We start from the raw sequence: 20,106 nt of genomic DNA on the forward strand, positions 1-20,106 counted from the left end.
AAATCATTGCTGGTCCACTGCACTTTTTTTGCGGGGGTTGGTGCAGGGAGACGACAATTAATTTTGTTTACTCACTGCGTGCAGCTTTATATATACTTTTATATTGGATGTGTCACTCCATTAGTTACACGTACACAACCTAATGAGGACAAGAGCTGGAGCACCGATGATTCCTTACATAGATAATGTTAATATTTTTGATTGATAGTCATTTCGCAACATATGGTTGTCCATCCAAAATGTATCATACTCAGGGGATGCAGTGCAATATTTCCACCCTAAAAAAGGTGACTCTGTGCCTAATGATGAGTGTACAGTCAAAAGCCCCTGAAATCAAGCTGGAATTGCATCCAACTCCCCGCAACCATGAACATGATAAGCGCTCAAGAAAATGGATAGATGGAAATATGGTTTCCAAATGTGTTATCGGCGTTTGATCTCAGACGTTCATCTGCATTTCAATGGAAATATGCTGTACAATTTGATTGATTAGCGCAGCAGGTTGTAATGCATTCCCCCCCCCCCCCCCCCCCCCCCCAAAATGCAAAGCACGAGATCCAGGCCAGTTAGCTTCACGTTTGATTAAACCCCAAATATTTGGAGTGGCTGTACGGATGAGAAGGCCGGCACTCGGCTTTCCCAGCTTTGAGCGGCGGCCCGTGCGTTTTTCTTTTAATATTGATTGACCGCCCGTCGACCGCAGAAATTACACTGCAAATTTGGTTTGAGAAGATTTTCACCTGCTCATTTATGAGAAATGGGAGCAGGAAAATTCCCAAATACACACAAGCACTGTGAGGCTCCAATCGGCAGAATCAATGGGAGCAAAACAACGTTGTTGTGCTAATGTACGCCGCTAATTGCTGTAATGGCGAGTTGTGCTCTTCACCTTTACTTGCAGCTCGCCGCAAGGACGCCACTGATCCTTCTAAACCTTCATCCCCCGCCATCGACACCCCCACCCTTCATCCTCATCCTCATCGCCACTCTCCTCCCTCCTCTGCCAATTTGCCAGCAGTAAAACTAATATTGTCTTTAATCAGATGCAATTAGCCCCGCAAGTTAAGATCGCCTTCCAATTACAACTAATTAAGACCATAATGCCATTATGAGAGTCATGGGTAACCACCGCTTTGGTAGCCCACCACCCCACCAACAGGAGCCCAAGTGGCTCGATTTTGGGCTGGCTATTTTCCCCCACAAAGGATAAAATATTCTGACATATTCTGTTTTGATCAGCATCAGTCACTGGCTCCAAAAACTTGAGCGGCACCATCTGATTTTTTTCCGTTCACGCTGGAACAAAGACGCGTTTATTGTACAGTAATTGCAGTTCTTAGAGAAGAGAGCTGTGTTCCTCCCCTCATTCGTCCCTTCTTTCACTCGGTTGCAGGAGTACTATATGCATTGATCTAATCAGATTGCCCGGCGCTTCAAATGGCGTCTTTCAATGCCGCATAAGTGAGTCCCAGTGAAGAGCTCTCTGATTGGCATTGAGGACAATTGCTTGAAAATTGCAACGTGTGGAGTGCTGATGGGGAAAAGAACGACAACATATACAACACTCTATGACCTGTGACCCAACCTTGCTTCAAGCTTGGCTACCATTTGCATAATCAATAAGGCTCTTCCACTCACAGAACAATATCACTAGTTTTGAAAAAGGCGAATTGGAGTAAATGGTGGGGTGCATCTACCTTGACCGTCTTGTGTTAGAGATCATTCAGAATCTAAAACTAGATCGCCCTCTTTTGTGAAATCGAACTCCCAATCTATAGGGCGCTTTCTATGACTATGAATACACTCCCTGTTCATTTGGATACGGGTTGGAAAAGGTGACCCCAGGTACCCGGGCCTTCAAAATCTATCGGTTTATTACTCTCTATGACACGGAACAATACCAGCTGCTAGTTTGAAGTTAGGTTGAAGAGTTTTTATTGACTTGATTGATGACCCCAGCTGCTTGGGCCCATGTTACTGATTTGATTGTTTTACCTCATCCACCTTGGCGCTCCTGTACTAAATATAGTTCCAAATATCGTTAGCCCAATAGCATCCTACTGTCACAATATATATAGAAAGAATACCACTGTGCTGGCTAAAAGTTGTGTTTTTTCTTCCTTGTCTGTATAGATTGTTGGTTTAGGCCATAATAATCCACAAAGGTAACTGGACTCCTGTTTGTTGAATTTGTTGTCATTTTCTTGTTTTCTAAATATGTTTGAAAATGTTTCAAAACTATGCTTTTAGGCTGATGATGTACGTACAGGGTTCTTTATATGAAATAGAAAGCACTCCCTGTTAATTTGAAGTTGAGTTAGAAAAAGTGGAGAAGGTTACAAGAACTTGTATTATGATGTCCCCAGCTCCCTGCGCCCACGTTAGGCTGGATATCATTCATATCACTCTCTATGACATGGGACGATACTCCCTGACAGTTTGAAAGCGGGTTGAAAAGTGACTGGTGGAGAGTTGTCACACGCGCTTGTATCGATTTGATCTTTGACCACAGTTACCTTGAACAGTTGCCTTGCCTTGCATTGAAAATCAATAGGGTTCTTCCTTTAAAACGGGGGAAAGAGTGAGGCGAAACTGGAGCGTTAACAAGGAAGACGATCTAGTGTGTGGACCGTGGACAAAAGGACTAGGATACACAAGCAATGAAATATGAATGGAAGAATGTTGCATTTGGTGAGAACCAGAACAAGGAAGAATAAGCAATGAACTGTGTTTTAACGAGGCTCATTGGATTTGCGAGTCTCTCTATTCGGCTCCAGAGCAGTTCATCATTGATTCCCGCTCCTGCCGCTGTGGAGTCCCATCCCACCCCTGAAAAACCTGGAGTGAGACCTTGAAGTAAATGTGCTAAAGGCGCACAGACATGGCCCGCCTGATGGATTGAAGCGCTCCCTTTGAAAGCTCTAACCATTTTCGCCAGGCGGATGAAGAATATCTTTGAGCGTAGAATGTTAGGAATCTGAAAAATATCAAGTGCAGCCTTGCATGGTGTCATAAGGCCCCGTGGAGCGCAATGGACATTTATGAGTACAAGTCGTGACTCTGCAAGTGATTGTGTGACACCAATCAGCGGTAATTGCCATTTGGGGGGGTTTTTTCTTTCTTTTCTTTCCTCCTCTAATTAGCCTTTGCTGTCAATCAACAAGTGATTTGGGCTCACAATTGAACCAAAGGGATGACGGCAGAAGCGGCGATGGCGGGATAATTGAAAATAATTGAGCAAATTAAGGTATCTGAGAAGTCTGCTCCACGGGCGTTGGCGGGGGCGGAATACGAGCGTGCCGGGCGAGGACGGAGGCAAACCTTAACGGTGATAAACAAAACACTCTCCTACCGTTCTGCCCGTGCCCTCCAGGATGAACGGGCTTCTCTGAAAAATCACCCCGCAGTCTACTCGGTGTCACGTGAAGCGAATGCGCCTTCTGATCCGCGCGTCAGCAACCGGTCGCGGGCGGCTGCGGGGCGCGCATCCGGACCCCTCGAGCGCGGCGGACATGCACCTGCGCGCCACTCGCTGCATATCGTTACGTGCGCGTGTGGATTCATTGCTTCATTGTGCGTGATGAGAATAAGGACGAGCACTGCGCCATTGCTTAAAGGGGATTCATTTTATGGAATATTGCCTTTTCAATGTCTTGCATACAAATAGTTGGGTCTCTGGAGTGCCTGCCCACAAGTGTAAAATTACACAGCCAAATAAATATTTAGTTAGCTGCCTATTTGCGAAAATGTGTCTTTGAGTGAGCCCTTCAGAATTTTGCTGGACATAACAACACCCCCGCACAGTTTTCCCGCCCATGACTTGGCAGCTAGGCGGGGTATCGATCCAGCATTTCCAAGCGATGGTTGGTGTTGAATATCATGTCAAAGCTAAGCAGAGGGACAGTGTTAGCATAGGTCAGCGTTAGCTTTGGATCAGCGGCACACACTGTTCCGCAAAGTTGTCAACGTGGGTGCAGTCATGTTGTTAGCGAAAGCCATACTCAGCATTACCCCACAGTAGACATTTTGTTATGGTCCAAAGAAACCAAGGTTGAACGTTTTGGCCAGAATTCGAAAATGTATGTTTGGCGCAAACACTACACTGCTCATCACCAAAAGAACAACGCACCTACAGTGAAACATGGTTGTGCCAGCCTCATGCTTCAAGGTAGTTTTTGTTCAGCTGGAATTGGGGCCGAAGACAAGGTGGAGGAAATTACGAACTGCTCGAAAGACAAAAAGTATCAGGAAAAAACCTACTCGAGCAATTGAAGTTAATTGGGGTTAATCAGAGGCACTTTAAATCTTGGGCTGACTACATTTAACATGAGTTTGAATGTGATTGGTTAATTGTGAACGGTTATAAGAGGGTGCGCAAATTTCCTGTTGCAGTGTTTCAGTGGAGTAAAGTATGAAATCCCCGAAACAATCAAAAGTATATCAAGTAATAATGATATATAAATTCAATTAGATTCTTATGTAAAGCGCAATTCCAAGCCTACTGCATATGTGCACGATGTACAAAAATATCCGCGTTGGCGGGCGGGGCATGCTGCAGGTGGGGATCAGTGGGGGGCTGTTAGTTATTCCACTTTGCCCCGGGTGCTGGCAGCCCATGCTACGGCCCTGCCTCCTCGCATTTGTGCTCAGCAGAGGTAATTAGGCAACGTCCATATGTGCAATAGTTTTAATGACTCGTGTAAATGTAGTGTGTAAATGCATGCTACTTGAGGCACTAACTTTATTGGGGCCTCCTGGCGTGTGTGTGTGTCCCCATAACTAAATCAACGTAATCCGACTAAATGTTCACCCGTGGGTGGCTTTGTGCATCTGATAGCGTCGCAATCCCGACAAGGTATCTGTCGGGACTCCTTAAAGACGACGGCAGCTTTTCACTTTGTTTGTCGTCGCGTCTCGCTCGTCTTCCTCCGACTCGTCCCGGAGAGCCGCTGTTTACCTTATTATTTCTAACCTTCAAGGGGTCGCCACTAAGTGAGAAATGGCGGCTTTCAAACAAAATGGCCGAGTTTGTATTCCATTTCTGACATGGGTCCTTGAGGCTTTTTTTGTGTGTGTTAGGATAGACATGTCCACCAAATCTGGCATTGAATGGTGAAACTGGGGACTGGAGGGCACATTTTTTTTTAAAAGCGCTATATACTGTAAGTGCAGTCCATTTACCATTTAACTTTCGTGGGGGGAATGACTGATTCAAATCAAAATGGCTGCCTTCATATGCAGTGTTTGTTGGGCACCCCTACAATACACACATTTCCCCCAGGATACATGAGCTTGGCAAAACTGGCAAGTTTTCAAGCATTCTGAAGCCTTCCTTGACAAATGATTTTGTCAAAAGAATAATAACAAACAGTGATTCCAAGAGTGCCATTACACTTTGTAGTGCCCGTGCCCAAACCCCATTACAGGATTTTTTTAAATTATTATAATTTTTTTTTTATTAACCTCCCCGCTTGTCATTTTTTCACACTGCTCTTAAGCACTTGTGCAGCTGAAAAGATTTACCTTGTCCTCCTCTCCTCTCTTACGCCTGCAGAGTCACGCTGCCTCCCCCTCCCGGAGCCTCACTCCCACCCTTTCTCATTCATTCTGTATCCCCCTCCACCCTCCTCTTTTTCTCTCCCTCCACCGCTCTGGCTGTGTCACCCACAGCATGGCGTTAATACACCAATTAGTACTAAGAGCAGATAATGGACTACGTTGGACTGCAGAAGGGGGAAAGAGATACACGGAGAACGGGGGAGCGAAAATGAGTCCGATAGCTCGCTCGAGCCGGTGCTGATGCGGTCGGTGGTGAAGGTGTCTTTATTGGTCACGTTGTGTGAAAACGTTGTGAGCAAAGAGCATGTTGGGAAGAAGCGCTCCAGTGGTCACAGGGTTGCCGTATAAAAGCAGAGGTGTTACACCGACGCTTTGCTGGCTCCCGTTGCTGAAATCTATTTGGCTTTGTTGGACTCTTAAACTCTTTTTCAGTGGCTTCCTTCCCATTTTACTCCTGGAAATGCCATACAGGTTGTTCTTTTCTTTCCTTCTTTTCTTCTTATTACTCCTATCTATGCCTACAGGCCTCCTTCTACGCTGAATATAAAGGCCGTGCATGAAAGCCCCGAAAAGACTTCCTCCAGGGATGCTGAGTGTGCAGTAAAGTGTTTTCATGTTTCTCCAACAGCCAACACAAATAGGATATTGATCCTTTTATTATGAAAATATGTCTTTGGTTATGCTTTTAGAAAACATCAGCATGCACAACACAATGCGGGTATTAATAGGCAGGGCTTCACAATGCATATTGTAGTACAGTGAACCGCGTCCTACCACAAATAGCTAATTCCCGCAAATAATTGATGCTACGTTAAAAGTGATTATAATGCCTGTATTAATATAGCGCTGCCTTGACTTATGAGAGTCGGCCTATTTTTCTGCTTTGACTAACCGGTGGCGGTAAACTCAAGAAGCAGTTTTGGCACATGAACAATTCTTTAAAAATAAAATAAAAAATAAAAATGCATGATATATATATATATATATATATATATATATATATATATATATATAAGAAGAAACAAAAAGACAAAATTAAATAAAAAATGGGGGAAAAAAAGAAGAAAATTGGGAAAATATTAGGTGAACCTGCGAGTGTGTGGAGGTCCACTCTATTTAAGATGTGCAGTGTTCTGTTCTACATCACTGTAAACATAAATCAAAATAATAACCATCAGTCTGAACAGAGTATTATTATCATTATTAGTATTTGCTATCGTGTTGGAACTTAGTTGAATGATCAAGTGTAGCGAAGCTCTACTTATTGATGTTGGTGAGTATAAAGCTGATGATTGCTTTGATAGGAGAGTAAGGTTTCCAATAACTGCTATCATTGACAGAGTATTCTCGAAAATTGTGATTTTTGTAAACAGTGAGTAATGTTTGACACGAAACACCCTCTAACAAGCACAATGTATCTGTCGTTTTTTGCTACAGAGATAAGTTTCCATTCGTGGCTAAACAAGAAAGCTGTTTGGTAGTGCAAATAGACTATGGTGTTGTGTAAACAGTGGTGCTGGATAAACACGAACCCTGACTCGGAGAAATTGGCATTAATCAAACATGAGGTGAGACGAATTAAAATACGGCAGCTGTAGCTCACCTTATTTCACTTTAGAAGACAAAAACAACTGACGCTCTGTTAAAGAAGATGGAAGACGAGCGAATGAGAATAATTAGTTTTAACAAAGACGCAGTGTGAGATTGCGCGATAAAACCACGACAATGAAAAACAACGGCGACTTCCTTATCTTTAGATTTTCTTTCATTTTGCCTGCGCCGCTAGTGTATTTTTTTATCAACTGACATCTGCACAAAAGCAGCAAAACTTATTATGATGTGACAATTGAAGGCTGTCGAATGCGACTGTGATTCAGGGGAGCGTCTATCAATGCCAAAGCCTGTTTATACAAGAAATACTGAACTATAATATCATCTACAATATTAATATTGGTGATTCACTATAATAATGTGTGTGTGTTTGAGCATACTGTAGATGACAATCTGAGCGGTCTGGATGGATAGATGATGATATTTGAAGCCACTGACCTTTGCTTTGGAAAAGGTTTTGTTGGCGAGTTTAAAAATGCCAACAATCAATTTATTTTGGGATCGATCCAAGACGTCTCCCTCTGTGAAGTTGGACTCCTTTGTCTTGCTCGCTTGTGTTTGCTTACTTTTGGGTCGTGCACGAGGTCACATTTGGATGACAAATAGTACTGGCATCACGCTACCCACTCGGGGTTAAACAACTCCAGATTTTTCAGGTTCACTCTAGTAAAGTATGGAGGGTTTTTTTTCCCCCCACCCATTTTTCCATTGCTGTTTTTTCTGATTCAAAAATTACATTCATGGCCTTACAGTAAGGAGGTGAATGCTCAATTTTGACATGTTTGTAAGCTCGTCACGACTTGTAGCTGTCACTTCCCCGCCGCTGACAACTGTCACTTATAGTTGTTCGAATACAAACATCTTCAGATTGCATAGATTTGCTGTCAGCAACGTGGATGCGAGCGGTCTGGCTTTCCGCTCCGTCGGCAGAGAATACGCGCATGCGTAGCAAAGATGCCAATTGTGTATGATTTAAGCACAGACTGGAACAATAGTGTTCAAATGGTGTCGTCACTCTTGTTGTTGCTAAGAGACCAGAGGGTGTGATGTACAACCTGCTGTGGGTAGACACTGTGAATCTGTTCATGTTTTGCTTTGGAGCGGGCCACCAGTCCGCAGGGGTTACCCTGGAGTCTCTTCTGAGCTCACACACACTTGCACACGCACTATTTATTTAGCAAGGATTTTTGTATGTGTGTGCGTGTGTGTGTGTGTGTGTGTGTGTGTGTGTTTGCTGCAGCGTACATTACGTATTTTGTTTATTGGTGCAATGAGTCAGGCGGCCCGCGAAGGTCAATTGAAAGGATTTGAGAGCAAAGGGTACACAGACTCAAGACGTATGAAGCCCAACTCTGTCACTCTAGCCGACTTGGTCGCGGCCGTAATAGAACGCGACAAAAAGCGCTGGCGATACTTCTGTTCGATAAATCCATCTGGGAGCGTAACCTATCTTGTGTTTTGAGACCAAACACTGCTGTTTATCCTAATGTACGAGCCCTATTGGCAAGGTTATTGTAGCATCCGGTGGTGAGTGGTGGGGAAAGGCTTTTAATTCAGTCCTTTGCTGTCGTCCCCGCTGTGTATAAGTGTAGTGGCAGTTGTAACGTATGACCCCGCCGTAAAGTGCTGAGTAAGAGACCGCACGCAGCTGCTCTGCATGTACGCTAACACGCGCGAGGGGCCTCCGATTGAGCTTTGCTACGCGTCACCCGCTGACTCACAAGCACACCGATTCATCCCCCGCCAGCGCCACCCACTTTTTTGCAAGTGCTCCAAAATAGCAGAGCTGAAGGGCTATCACTTTTTTTTTTTTTTTTTTTAACTCACCTGCAGACATGCAGTGCCGAGCTAGCTTATGATGATACTTGCCCCCCAGCGTCTGCAACAGGTTTGTATGGAATGGTATAGTAGAACTTCCAGGTGTCAAAAAAGTGATGGACGACCGCTGACTGGAACTGAAACAATGAAAACAAATTCTTGTTTGGTTTTGTGGGGTTAATCAAGTGGAACCTGTGGCTGAGGAGGATAAATCGAGTGGATGTCATAAATAGTTGTAGAGAGGAGATCACAAGACATTGTAGCCGCTTCGAAATGGACAAGCGACTGGCAACCAAACCTCCATCATCGGGTTTGTGGAAGGCATTTTCTCACAGGTACAGTATGTACAGTATAAAAGGTTCGGTTGGGTTGTCTTTGAGTAACGTATCAGAACATACCGTAATAGTTAGCCTGCTTGTAGATGACAGCGCACTAGCCATTTCACATCAAAAGAGCACGTCGGTAGCATTATTCTGATCAACAGAAAAGTAAATTATTTAGCCAGTCCCTCAATGATCATTGTTAACTACAGTATGTCTGAACTTTCTATGTCTATTTTCAAATCAGCTAACCTGTTGAAATGTAAATTACAGCCGCTGTTCCGTCTTTCATCTTTTGTCTTTTCGTTTCGACTTACACGTCACACTTTCAAAGGCCAACTTAACCCTTGATGTCAAAACTGCCTGTTATATTTTAAATGTGCATGTATTCTTCATCTGATGCTGATTACTTAAATCAACAAGGCACTTAGTATTAAAAAAAATATACATTTAAAACGCTGCATCTGCTTGCCTACGGGGGCTGCCATTTTGATGTTAGTACACGTGCAAAGTCGCGTATCTTTCTTCCGGCGTTAGCGGCTACAGCTAGCTAACAGCTAGCTGTATCGGCCATTCGCCCACTGCACTCGGGCCGGGGAGCGCGGCCACTCAGCGGGCAAAAGGGAAGAAGTGAAGTCACGCTAATGTAGCTCGTTGTCTTACATTTGAGTAAGCCTGGTTTGTTAAAAATGGATCGGTAGTGCAGATGAAGTCTGCTTATTTACAGTACTTATCCTAGCTCGGTATTACTAGCGCTGCTATTTTAGTGATGCTGGATATGCGTTCTCTGTGACTATCATGACTACGCACGCACTTTCTTGATCGCATGCCATTATGAACGGCCATGTTTGAGAATCGCGCCTGTGCACGTTAGCCAGGGGCGTGGCTTTGGAAGGGGGCGGGGGTAGATTCGTGAAATGTGGCTACGTTCAAGTCTTGCTAGCAGTTCTAACACGCCAAACGCCTTATTTAGACGTAATGTAAAATGAGTTTGAAATGAATCATAGTTTGTGGTGTATTAGGGACTTAAACTATGACTTTAGCTATTCATAAACATTGTTGGGGGTGTAAAGTATTCACAGTGGGTCCCTGTGTTCTTTAATCTCCTTTTTTTTTTGGACTACTTACTCTTTTGTAACGTATGACAACACAGCTATTACTATTAGCAGAGGTAAATACTGTATATAAAATGAAGTGTTGTGGGCGGAAGTGGCACGTATAGCTTCCTTATTTGGACATTGAGGGGCGTTTCTAAACTGTAAGAGAGACAATGAGGAGGCGCCACTTGCTTTCAATGTCAGCTACTAAACAGTTTTGTTGTTGTAAGTGCATGTGAGTGTGTGACAGCTTTGCGCGCGTGTGTGCGTGTGAGCTGTCTGTGGACTGACGAGGGGGGAAAAGGAGCCTGCACGTGTGCGCGTCAGTGCGCATGAGCGAGAGAGAGAGAGAGAGAGCGCACAGTGTGTGTCCTGCCTCTCCTGCACGGTTTGCCTGCTCATCTTCTCTCATTTGAGGCTGCGAGCAGCCGAGGAGACTCACTCTCTGCGGAACCAAGGACGTTTAAAAGGGGAAAAGGAAAAAAAAAAATGACTTTTTGTTGCGTGTGGCGCTCACGTGTGTCATTTTGAGTCCTTTTCAAGCCTTGATGATGGTGTCGTCGTTGTTTATTTTGATGGCCCCACGGGCGTGTTTGAATCTGTGAGGAGCGACACCTCCCTCCCTCCACTATTTTTTTACTTTTTATCTTCTTCTTTTTTTGCAATGCCGTTTTGACTTTAAGACAGCAGACTGCTATTAATTTTTAATTCGTATGCATCCGCACGAAGGTGGCACCCAGAGAGGAGGAGAGAGAGGAAGGAAAGAAGAAGCGTGCAAGAAAAGTGAGGCGGGACGCCAGAATGAATGAATGAACCAATGAACGAGCCACACTGAGCTTTTCCCAGCAAGATCACATTGCAGGACCAGAGGTCGGTACAATGTAATTCTTGTGATTTTAATGCTATTTTACTCTATGTCATATGTGCCCCTTGCATTGTCTGGGTGCTGTCTGAATGTGATGTGCGGGTCTTTGGTCTATGCATTATACATGAGGGACTCAGTTATGCATCCCTGCTTTGCACGGGAAGCAAAGGTGGACGTCTCTTTCTTTTTTTTTTCTTTTTTAATCAATGCAGCCAAAAAAGTACAAGCGTGCATGGAATATTTCACACTGGGAGCCCCCACTCTCCCTAGAAAAGTGTGGAGCTGTTTATGAATTTACAGTACTAAGAGCCCAGAGCCACAAAGTGAACTACTTTCAACATCACGTGCAGAGTACACCATTAATCCTCCACCTTGTCAAATCATGACCTATCGGCCACTTGCCCTCAGGAGGAGGAGGAGGAGGAGGAGGAGGGAAAGAGGGATGCAGAGAGGGAGAAAGAGGAGGAGGGCCCCAAGAGTCCTTGACAAATGTCCCCGCAGCAAATTGAGTCGTACTTGAATTTCCTTTTAAAATCTAACTTTAGCAAAGTAGTGGAAAACAGAAGCGAGGATGATGAATGTCTTGTTTGGGTGCAGCATAAACACGAGAAAAAAAGACCCCCTCCCCTACCCGTCCCCTATTCTCCTCGTCTTCTTCTACCTCGCTGTAATTAAACATTTCATCTCGGGGTTCATATGGTGAAGCTATTATGATCTAATTCCCCCACATAATAAAACGTAAAAAAAAAAAAAAAAAAAAAAAAAAAAAAAAAGGCACCGGCAGCCCACACTGTCGTAACGGCGGAAGAAATTAAACCTTTTGTCTTTGTGTTGTTGTTTTGATAACATTGAATCGGCGGTAGGTAGAAAAACAAAAGAGGGCAAGAGAGCTAGTTATTTCCTGCCGGTAAGCCTTTTGCTCATTTCGTCACGGTGCATTGTGTTTGTCCTGACAATTCGAGGCCCTGAAATTGGCATGTCCATTCTGACTTGGTGGTGGGGTTGCTAAATGAAATTCAAATTCTTCAGGTGGTTAAAAAAAACAACAACAACAACAAAAAAACAGCAATATTGGAACTGTCTGATGGCGTTATCTGGCCGTTCAAGAAGCCAGACTCGGAATTGGTTTACTGCCAAACCCGCCCTCCCCGGGAAGACAGAGGGATTTATTCCCACCCACCACCACCTCCCGCCTCTTGTCTGTGTGTCACATCACTATCAGAAAAAAATATTCTCGCCTCTCACTGGCTGAATAATATTCCTACATTAGCATGGCATTAATGGTCGTCAGACTTTTAATAAGTCTCCGGCTGTAATTAGATGTATTGCAATTCACAATTGAAACACTGCGTTATCGGTCCGATTGGACTAGTTTGTTGCCCAGGGAAGCTATATAGGCTGTATATTTGTTTTTGCTTATCTGATAAATTCATTTGCTGGCTGTCCGCTCATGCATGGGCGAACGAGCAGGCATGCAAATGACAGATGCGCGTGCGCTCACACACACACATATATACATTTTTAATTTTTATGCATACATAAATTGAGGGGTGAAATGTCCCAAAAGTGAATCCTCTTGTTTCCTTTGCATGCCACTTCTTTTAATATGCATGAACTCCCTACAGCTCTTTTAACAAGGCTTCCTCGATGAATATGTTAATGGGAAATAATCAGAAAGACAGCCACTAATATGAATTTCAGAAATTGACCTGCGACACAGCATTTCTTCATGTCCTCGGGACAGCTACGTTGTTATTTCTTCTCCTCCCAATGAATGCGAATTTGAGCAGTGTGAGAATACAGCAACAACAGGAGTTTGTAAAATCCAGGCCATGATGATATTATGAAAGAAATCACCCTTAATTACAATCTAGGGAACATTGACGTCTGTCTGTATGACAACAACAAAAAAAGCCTTTAGTCGGACTTGTGTCGGTAAGCTGGTCAAGGACGCATTGGAAAAGGAGTGTTGTTCATGTCGCCACCGGCCTTTGGGCTCACGAAATAGCTTAATTCAAGATCTAACAATGCATTGCGCTGTTGCAACGATTCCACAAATACACAATCCATCTGTGCAGCTTTTTGATTTCAACTGTCCTCAGTTTTTATGCCCCATTGAATCAGTGCGATTCACGGCAGCGGCCGTGCAAAATGTCACTCACACCGTAGCATTTCTATCATAAATCTTGGTTTACTACCACAAATAATAGGCATTATTATACTCTATACTCTAGAAAAATACTGCATTGTTTTCACTTTTATCACAAAATCACCTATGCTAGCTGCTTTTAAAACCAGCATAGCCTATATTTCAATAATCCAATTAAATACAATAAAGTTCATGTTTTCTTTTTCTTTTTTTGTTGTTGGCTGATGCCAAGTGTCCTGTCGTGATATCCGATTAGAGCGTCCAGCCTCGCTCCAGCTGACCTCCCGTCCTCCTGGCAAGCGCGGGAAGTTATTTCGTTGATAATCATGTCCGTGCTCTGTATTGATTCTCTGTAATTTGGAAGATTGTTTGCAATTATAATCCATTCAAAACAAGCCTTTTGCAAGATTGGATTTCTATTCTTTTCCGCTGCCCGGCCAAATGAAACCAAAAATAATTTTGACAAAAGCAATCTTCTTGGTGTACTGGTTTTGCGTTTCATGACATTTGTTGCCGATTTATTTATTTATTGTTTTCCCCCCCAGAAGCGTTAATGGTTTAAGTGTCTTAATTGCGAGGAGTGATTAGGGAGCTTTCCTCCAGCAATTCCTTCCAATTAGACTGCAGGCGTTGGTGATGGATGCTGGCCTGCGTATTGTATGCTGTTTATGTGCAGTTTCTTCTCGATCGTTGGCCAACTTGGAGCTAGAATGAGTTTCTCGTCCCTGCTGTTGTTGTCCTGGCAAGTGGTGTCTCTTTGGTGCGTCAGGACAGGAAGGCACATTGCCATTGTAATGACAGTTTATTGTGCTTCAATGGTTTACCTCCGCGGAAATGACTGCTTGTTCTACTAATTATTTGCCACCCAAAATAGCCAATTGTGGTTTTGTAATCTGTTTTTTTTTGTCGTGTTTCCGCGGTAAATGGGTTGCATTTTCTGTCAGATAATGACAAGTGGGGCCAGCATGACGGACTAGTATGTTGGATTGTCTGCTTTATAGTTCTAAGGTTCGGGCTTTGAATCTTCAGTGTTCGTGTGTAGGGTTTGCATGTTCTGTCCGTCCGTGCTTGTGTGGGTTTTCTCCGGCTTCCTCCGATAGTTACTCCTATTCATTTAGGACTCCATTCTGTCCGTAGGTATGAATGTGAGTGTGAACAAGCAGAAGTGGGTAATAACGTGTTACATTCACTTAGTTACTTAAAAAAAAGCACCGCTTTAACTCTGTTACATTGACCTACAGTCTGCTGGCTACTTTTATTTTCATCCATCTTTTATTTCTTGTGTAATCTATTTGTTTTGGTTTGTCAGAGAGAGACTTCTGCCTCAGGCACTGTCACCGTGTCTCTGTTTCACCAGTCAAACAGATCCTGGCAGTCACATGACCCATAGTCCGCGTGGCCCCCCAAAAGTTTTAAAGTGACTCATTTATGTGAAGTTGGCAGACACAACGGCAGTCAGAAGAGGCAGAAAAGGCCTGGCCTCACATTTAATCTATGTTTAGCCTACAGACTACGGAAAAAACAAACAAAAAAAAAAAACAGTTAGGTCACGTACTGTCCTAAAAATGTCCACATTTCAGCCTACAAGAACTCCACTTTGAACTTGAGAAAAAACATTGCAGTTTTCTGTTATCTCTACCTGGTGAGCCTACTGTGCTGTTTCATGAGTGTAAACAAACAACGTTAATTTTAGAAAAAGAAAAATTCCGAATTTGCCTCAATTTGTTATTTTTATAATTCAATTAAATTAGATTCAATTAGTTTGATTTAGGTGATATTGTTGAGCAATATCTGAATTTGCACATTCCTGTTTTATTTGACGATTGACGTTCATGGTCAGATTAAAAAATAAATCACGTTACTCACCAGTTACTCAGTATTCGAGTCGTTTTTTGTTGTTGTTTTTTTTTTTTACTGAACGCTTACTCTTATTCAAGTAATTATCTACAGAATAACGTTTAACTTGAGCCACATTCTTAAGTAACAGTTCTCTTACTTGAGTGCAATCTTTGGCTACTCCCCTCCCTCCAGGTTGAACCCCGCCTCTCGCCCAGTCAACTGGGATTGGCTCCAGCTCCTCCAATGAGTACAAGCGCTTTAGAAAACGGACGGCTGGATAATGACAACTGGGATGACGGGCAAAAAAAATTAGTGTCAGGCACCAAAAAAGCTTGGAGAGGAGAACCTTTCCGTTGCCATTTGGCCGTGCGATGCTACAAACTGGGATTTAAAGGCTCAAGGTTTGGGTTCCGAGGGGTGCGTTTTCCTGGAACCCATTCCGCGCGCTAATTCAATTCCATGGCCGTCGGCCTTCCTCGTGTGTCGGCGCCGGCGTGGCGAAAACGAGCGGCGGCAACAAAAGAGCACAAACACACACACGCACGCACACACAAAACAGGATCGATGGGGACTGTTTTTCATAAATTGAGTGGGTGTTAAATTAGCTGGATGGGGCCCGCCGAGCAACACTTGGGATTGAGTGACTGGTGTATTTGGGTGGTGTCTATTGACTGCGACACCGACTGAAAAGACCCAGACCTTGATGCTCAATCAATGGGAACAATCAGCCCCACCTCCATTTGTGCTTGGAGTTCTTTCGGAGTGGAAGGCAGTGCAATTTACACCAGCAAATACTTGGAATGTTACTGTAATCTTGTAATGGCCACTTCTGATTGCCTCTTTGTCGCCCGCCTGATTTTTACTATTCATCCTGAAAGCAAGTACAAATAGCAGGATTCAGCTCACTACATATGCTAGTACTGTCACTCGTTGAATGGTTTTTAAAGGCATCATACAAATACAGTATAATTTAGACGCCACTTGAGAAAAAGCCACCGCCATCCTCCCACCCCGAATCAATATAACCTTGCCCAACTGGTTGTTTGGCATTTAGTGAAGTCGGTCATGGCTGCTACTGCAAAGCTTTAGAAGGGCAACAGCGCTCTTAAAGCTGCAGGATCGATTGTGTTGCTGTTGCTCTAATAGTGAACAATATTGAATATTGCGGCCCAGGAAGCCAACACCAAAAAGACCAACATGAATTGTATTCTTAGGAAAGTAGACACATTATGTGCATCCAAGCGTCCGAGGTTTACCTGAAACGCTCTGTCTCAAAACTCAAATATGTGAGCCAATCTAAAACAGTCATTACAAAAAATGGTAGAATAACAATAATGTCAAGTGCGGGAAATTGGGGTGGTGGGTGGACAAGCACTGAAAAGATGTTGGAAGTGGGAAAAAAAGGAAATAATTGGTCTAGGCTCTAGTACCGGCTCAGTTCAGCTCTACTTGGCCCTTGGCCAGTTTTGTTGTCTTTTCAAGCCTTCTGAAATATGGCTTTAAACATTCTGCTCAAATACTGTCCAAGTACAATTTCTAGTAGTAGTGGAGGTACTTCTTTTACCAATGGAAAAGTGTGAATACTGACTAGAGACTGACACCGGACCAATCTCAAAGATCGGAATCCAAAAGTTACAAGTGTGGTTACGGAATGAATTCAACTTGTTTCTGAAGGCACTGTACCCGTTTGGTGGCATGTCCTCAGTCAAAGCAGCTTCCCACATCCCACCTGAGGAGTCACCCATAAATGAAAGCAAAGGGTGATCAATTAACCTAATAGCTTGTCCGATCAATCCTCATGTTTTTCTGATGGGGCCAGTGGGGTAATTGGCTTGAACATGGGAGGCGCAGTGTTAATGGCAGGAGTCCGCGCCTTCCTCTCCTCCGGTACCTCCTTGGGTCCTCGCAGCTCTCGCGGCGTCAATACTGTCACCTCTTTGTCCTCGCAGCCATCTTCTTAATAGCGTGTGCGACCCCTTTTAAAGTCTAACGCTCAACATTGACACGTTCAGTCAAGCTGCCAAATTAGGAGAGACAGTGTATCAACAGTGTGTGTGTGCGCGCGCGTGTGTGTGTGTGTGTGCGTATCCACCTGTCTGGCCTCTGAGTTATTCCATAGAGCAGAGGTTTTTAATCCAGTGCAGTACATTTATTAAATACAGTTCAGTTGTATTTAACTTTTAAGTACAATACAGTTGCATTTTTAGGTACAATTTCTATTTAAATTATGCACGTTTGATTTGAATGGAATCATTAGTTACGTGCAGATTTTGTTTTTGTTTTCCTATATGTACGCGCAGGGTTAATGTTCAAACTGTGCGTAATGTTACAGTGGCTTTCAATACTATTGAATACAGTGTTACCTTGAGTTTCACTCAACTACTGTAAGTGACTCCGTATTCTGCAGTATCATTTGTCGTTTTTTTGCAGAGGGTAACGACTACGCCTTTGAGTATCATTATATTGTCTGGCTACATGCCTTGCTACACCATTTGTGTTGAAATATCTGTTCCTTAAAGCGTTATACACATAAATTGTTCATTAGCTCCTCCATGGCGTTTCCCATTCGGTGTTAGCATTAAGCAAGCAGACTTAGTAAAGTTACGTGGTTGTTTTAAATACACAATGTGTAGAATGTCTTTGAGGTTTACGCTGACAGTAACCGTCAGCTGAGAGTGGCAGTGAACAGCTTGAAGCCTCTTTTTGAAGAATTCTTTACGATCTGCTAACTGCTGCTTGTTGTGAAGTAAGTTTAGTCACCTGCCGCCATACGCCGCTTCTATCTCAAGTTTGCACTCGCAAGACAAGGCAAAAATTGTCCTCATGGACGGCTGGTATGTACAAGCATGTATGTATTTTTTTGAGGCGGTACTTGGTATGAAAGGTTTGGTCTGGGACGAGTATACAGTATGCGTGCGTGTGCGTGTGTGTGTGTGTGTGTGTGTTGGGGAAAAAGAAAGGGCAAAGGCCAGAAGAGGCTGCGTGATGGAAAGTGAGAGCAATGAACAGGAGAGCACATCCGGGGTGGATTAATTAAGGATTATAATTACGTTGGGACTGCGCAGGCCTCACCTGAGACTGCCCCTTTGCCGCCGACGCTTAGCTCCTGGCGCCCTCTGCCCCCACCCCGGTAACAATGAGAGGAAAACACAAGCCTCACACGCGGTATCGTACGTGCACCTCTTGTCGACCACCGTGCTTAAATTGTATCTAAAAGTCTCTCTACTGCCTTTTACAATCTGCTAGAACATATGTTGCACTGCGCTGTTTGAATGCTTTTCTGCTGTCCATATGTCCACTTTGTTTGGAGGCTGATCGCATTATTAATACATATACTAGATCTTTTTAATTCACGTCACTGGGATTTATAGCTGGTCTAGCATCTGTACTTTCTATAAAGTGCAAACCAGCAACGTCTGTCGCTAATGCCCTAATACGGCACCTCACAATGCACAAAATGTACATACGAATATTTTTGAATGGGTAAGATTTACATACTAGCTCCAGTCAACTGAAAAGCAGGGTATTGTATTGTTTTATATATGAGGAGACCATTAAGGCTCAAACTGTGTCACTACTTTTGCGTAAAATCTAAATAGTGGTTTTAATTAGCATCATTGTTTGGCCTATACTGCAAACAAATGTAATCCTTTAATAGCCAATTTATGACAATTTGTACTATTTTAATCCATAAACAGGTTTTATGTTTAAGACAACCAATTTAATAGTCAGCAACTATTCTAGTTTCTGTTGTTTTAGTTATTTTAATCTGTAAACAGATTATGTTTAGCCAAAGCATGCTAATGTGAATTGTCAATGCTAATTAGGTAGAAAAATGGATTGTTATAGTGACCAATGCTATGCTAACTTAATGGATGTTATTCAGGCTAATTTAATCCATACATTTATGTTGACCAACCTGTGATAGATGTTATTTAGGTTAGTTTAATCTGTAAATAGATTGTTTAGTCAAACTTTGCTAACATATATTGTATTATCGAGGCTAATGTATTACAGAAATGGATTATGTTCTACAGTATTTACCAACATTCTGCTAACCTATGTTATTTAGTCTGATTTCATCCATAAATACACTGTTTCTGTGAGCCTAACTATGTTAGGCTTGTGTGTGTTATTAGGCTAGTTTATTCTGTGTACACATTCTGTAACGTTTAGTTGAACCAAAACCTATTTTCACCGAAACTATGCTAATCCAAGCTATTTAAACCCCAATGATAATTGTACCATATTCAACAAAATTATGCTAACTTTTATCTGGAAATTGATTGTGTTAGAGTACCTGTAGCTAAATGCTGTTGTCTTGCTTTATGTTGTTTTGGATAATGTAACTCCTTAATAGCTGTTGTTATAGTAAGCAAATCTTAATCTTTTGTGTTTGGCGTAAATTATCGGGAAATGCAACAAAGGGTTCAACCTCGGTGAGACCTCTAAAATGGTACCCTTAAAAGACATATTTTGTTGTTGTTATGTATGTTAATAATGTATGTTAATGAGCATTACCTTTGCGACATGAGAGCATATGAAAAACTGCATTGTATATTCCGCATGACTGTCTGTTTATCCAGTAAGTGCCACAGTGCCTGACTTTTTACACGTCCCTGGTGGATATTGAATGACAAAGTAATATAAAAAAAATAAAATAATCCCCAAAAAAAATCATACTAGCTTTCCCGCAGCTGCACTTTCATCCTGCAGTACACAGAAACTGTGGTAATGAGCTCTGGAGAAATAGGCAGAATGGGGATTTCTTTTTTTCCCCGCCCTCCCCGTCCACAGTATGTCCTTTTTAGTACAAAGATCGCATTAAGGTTGTTCTATGCCTTTTGT

General features: G+C 42.9%; 1 protein-coding gene across 1 annotated transcript in view; it reads left to right on the plus strand.

Moving 5' to 3' along the window:
- The first annotated feature begins 10,757 nt into the window (after nt 1-10,757).
- Nucleotides 10,758-20,106, plus strand: part of adgrl1a (adhesion G protein-coupled receptor L1a) — a 137,115-nt gene continuing 127,766 nt past the window's right edge. The window contains 1 exon segment of the mRNA XM_061699945.1: nt 10,758-11,275. The gene's annotated coding sequence lies outside the window, so the exon portion shown is untranslated.

This window comes from Phycodurus eques, chromosome 16 (assembly GCF_024500275.1).
Source record: "Phycodurus eques isolate BA_2022a chromosome 16, UOR_Pequ_1.1, whole genome shotgun sequence".
NCBI classification, from domain to species: domain Eukaryota; kingdom Metazoa; phylum Chordata; class Actinopteri; order Syngnathiformes; family Syngnathidae; genus Phycodurus; species Phycodurus eques.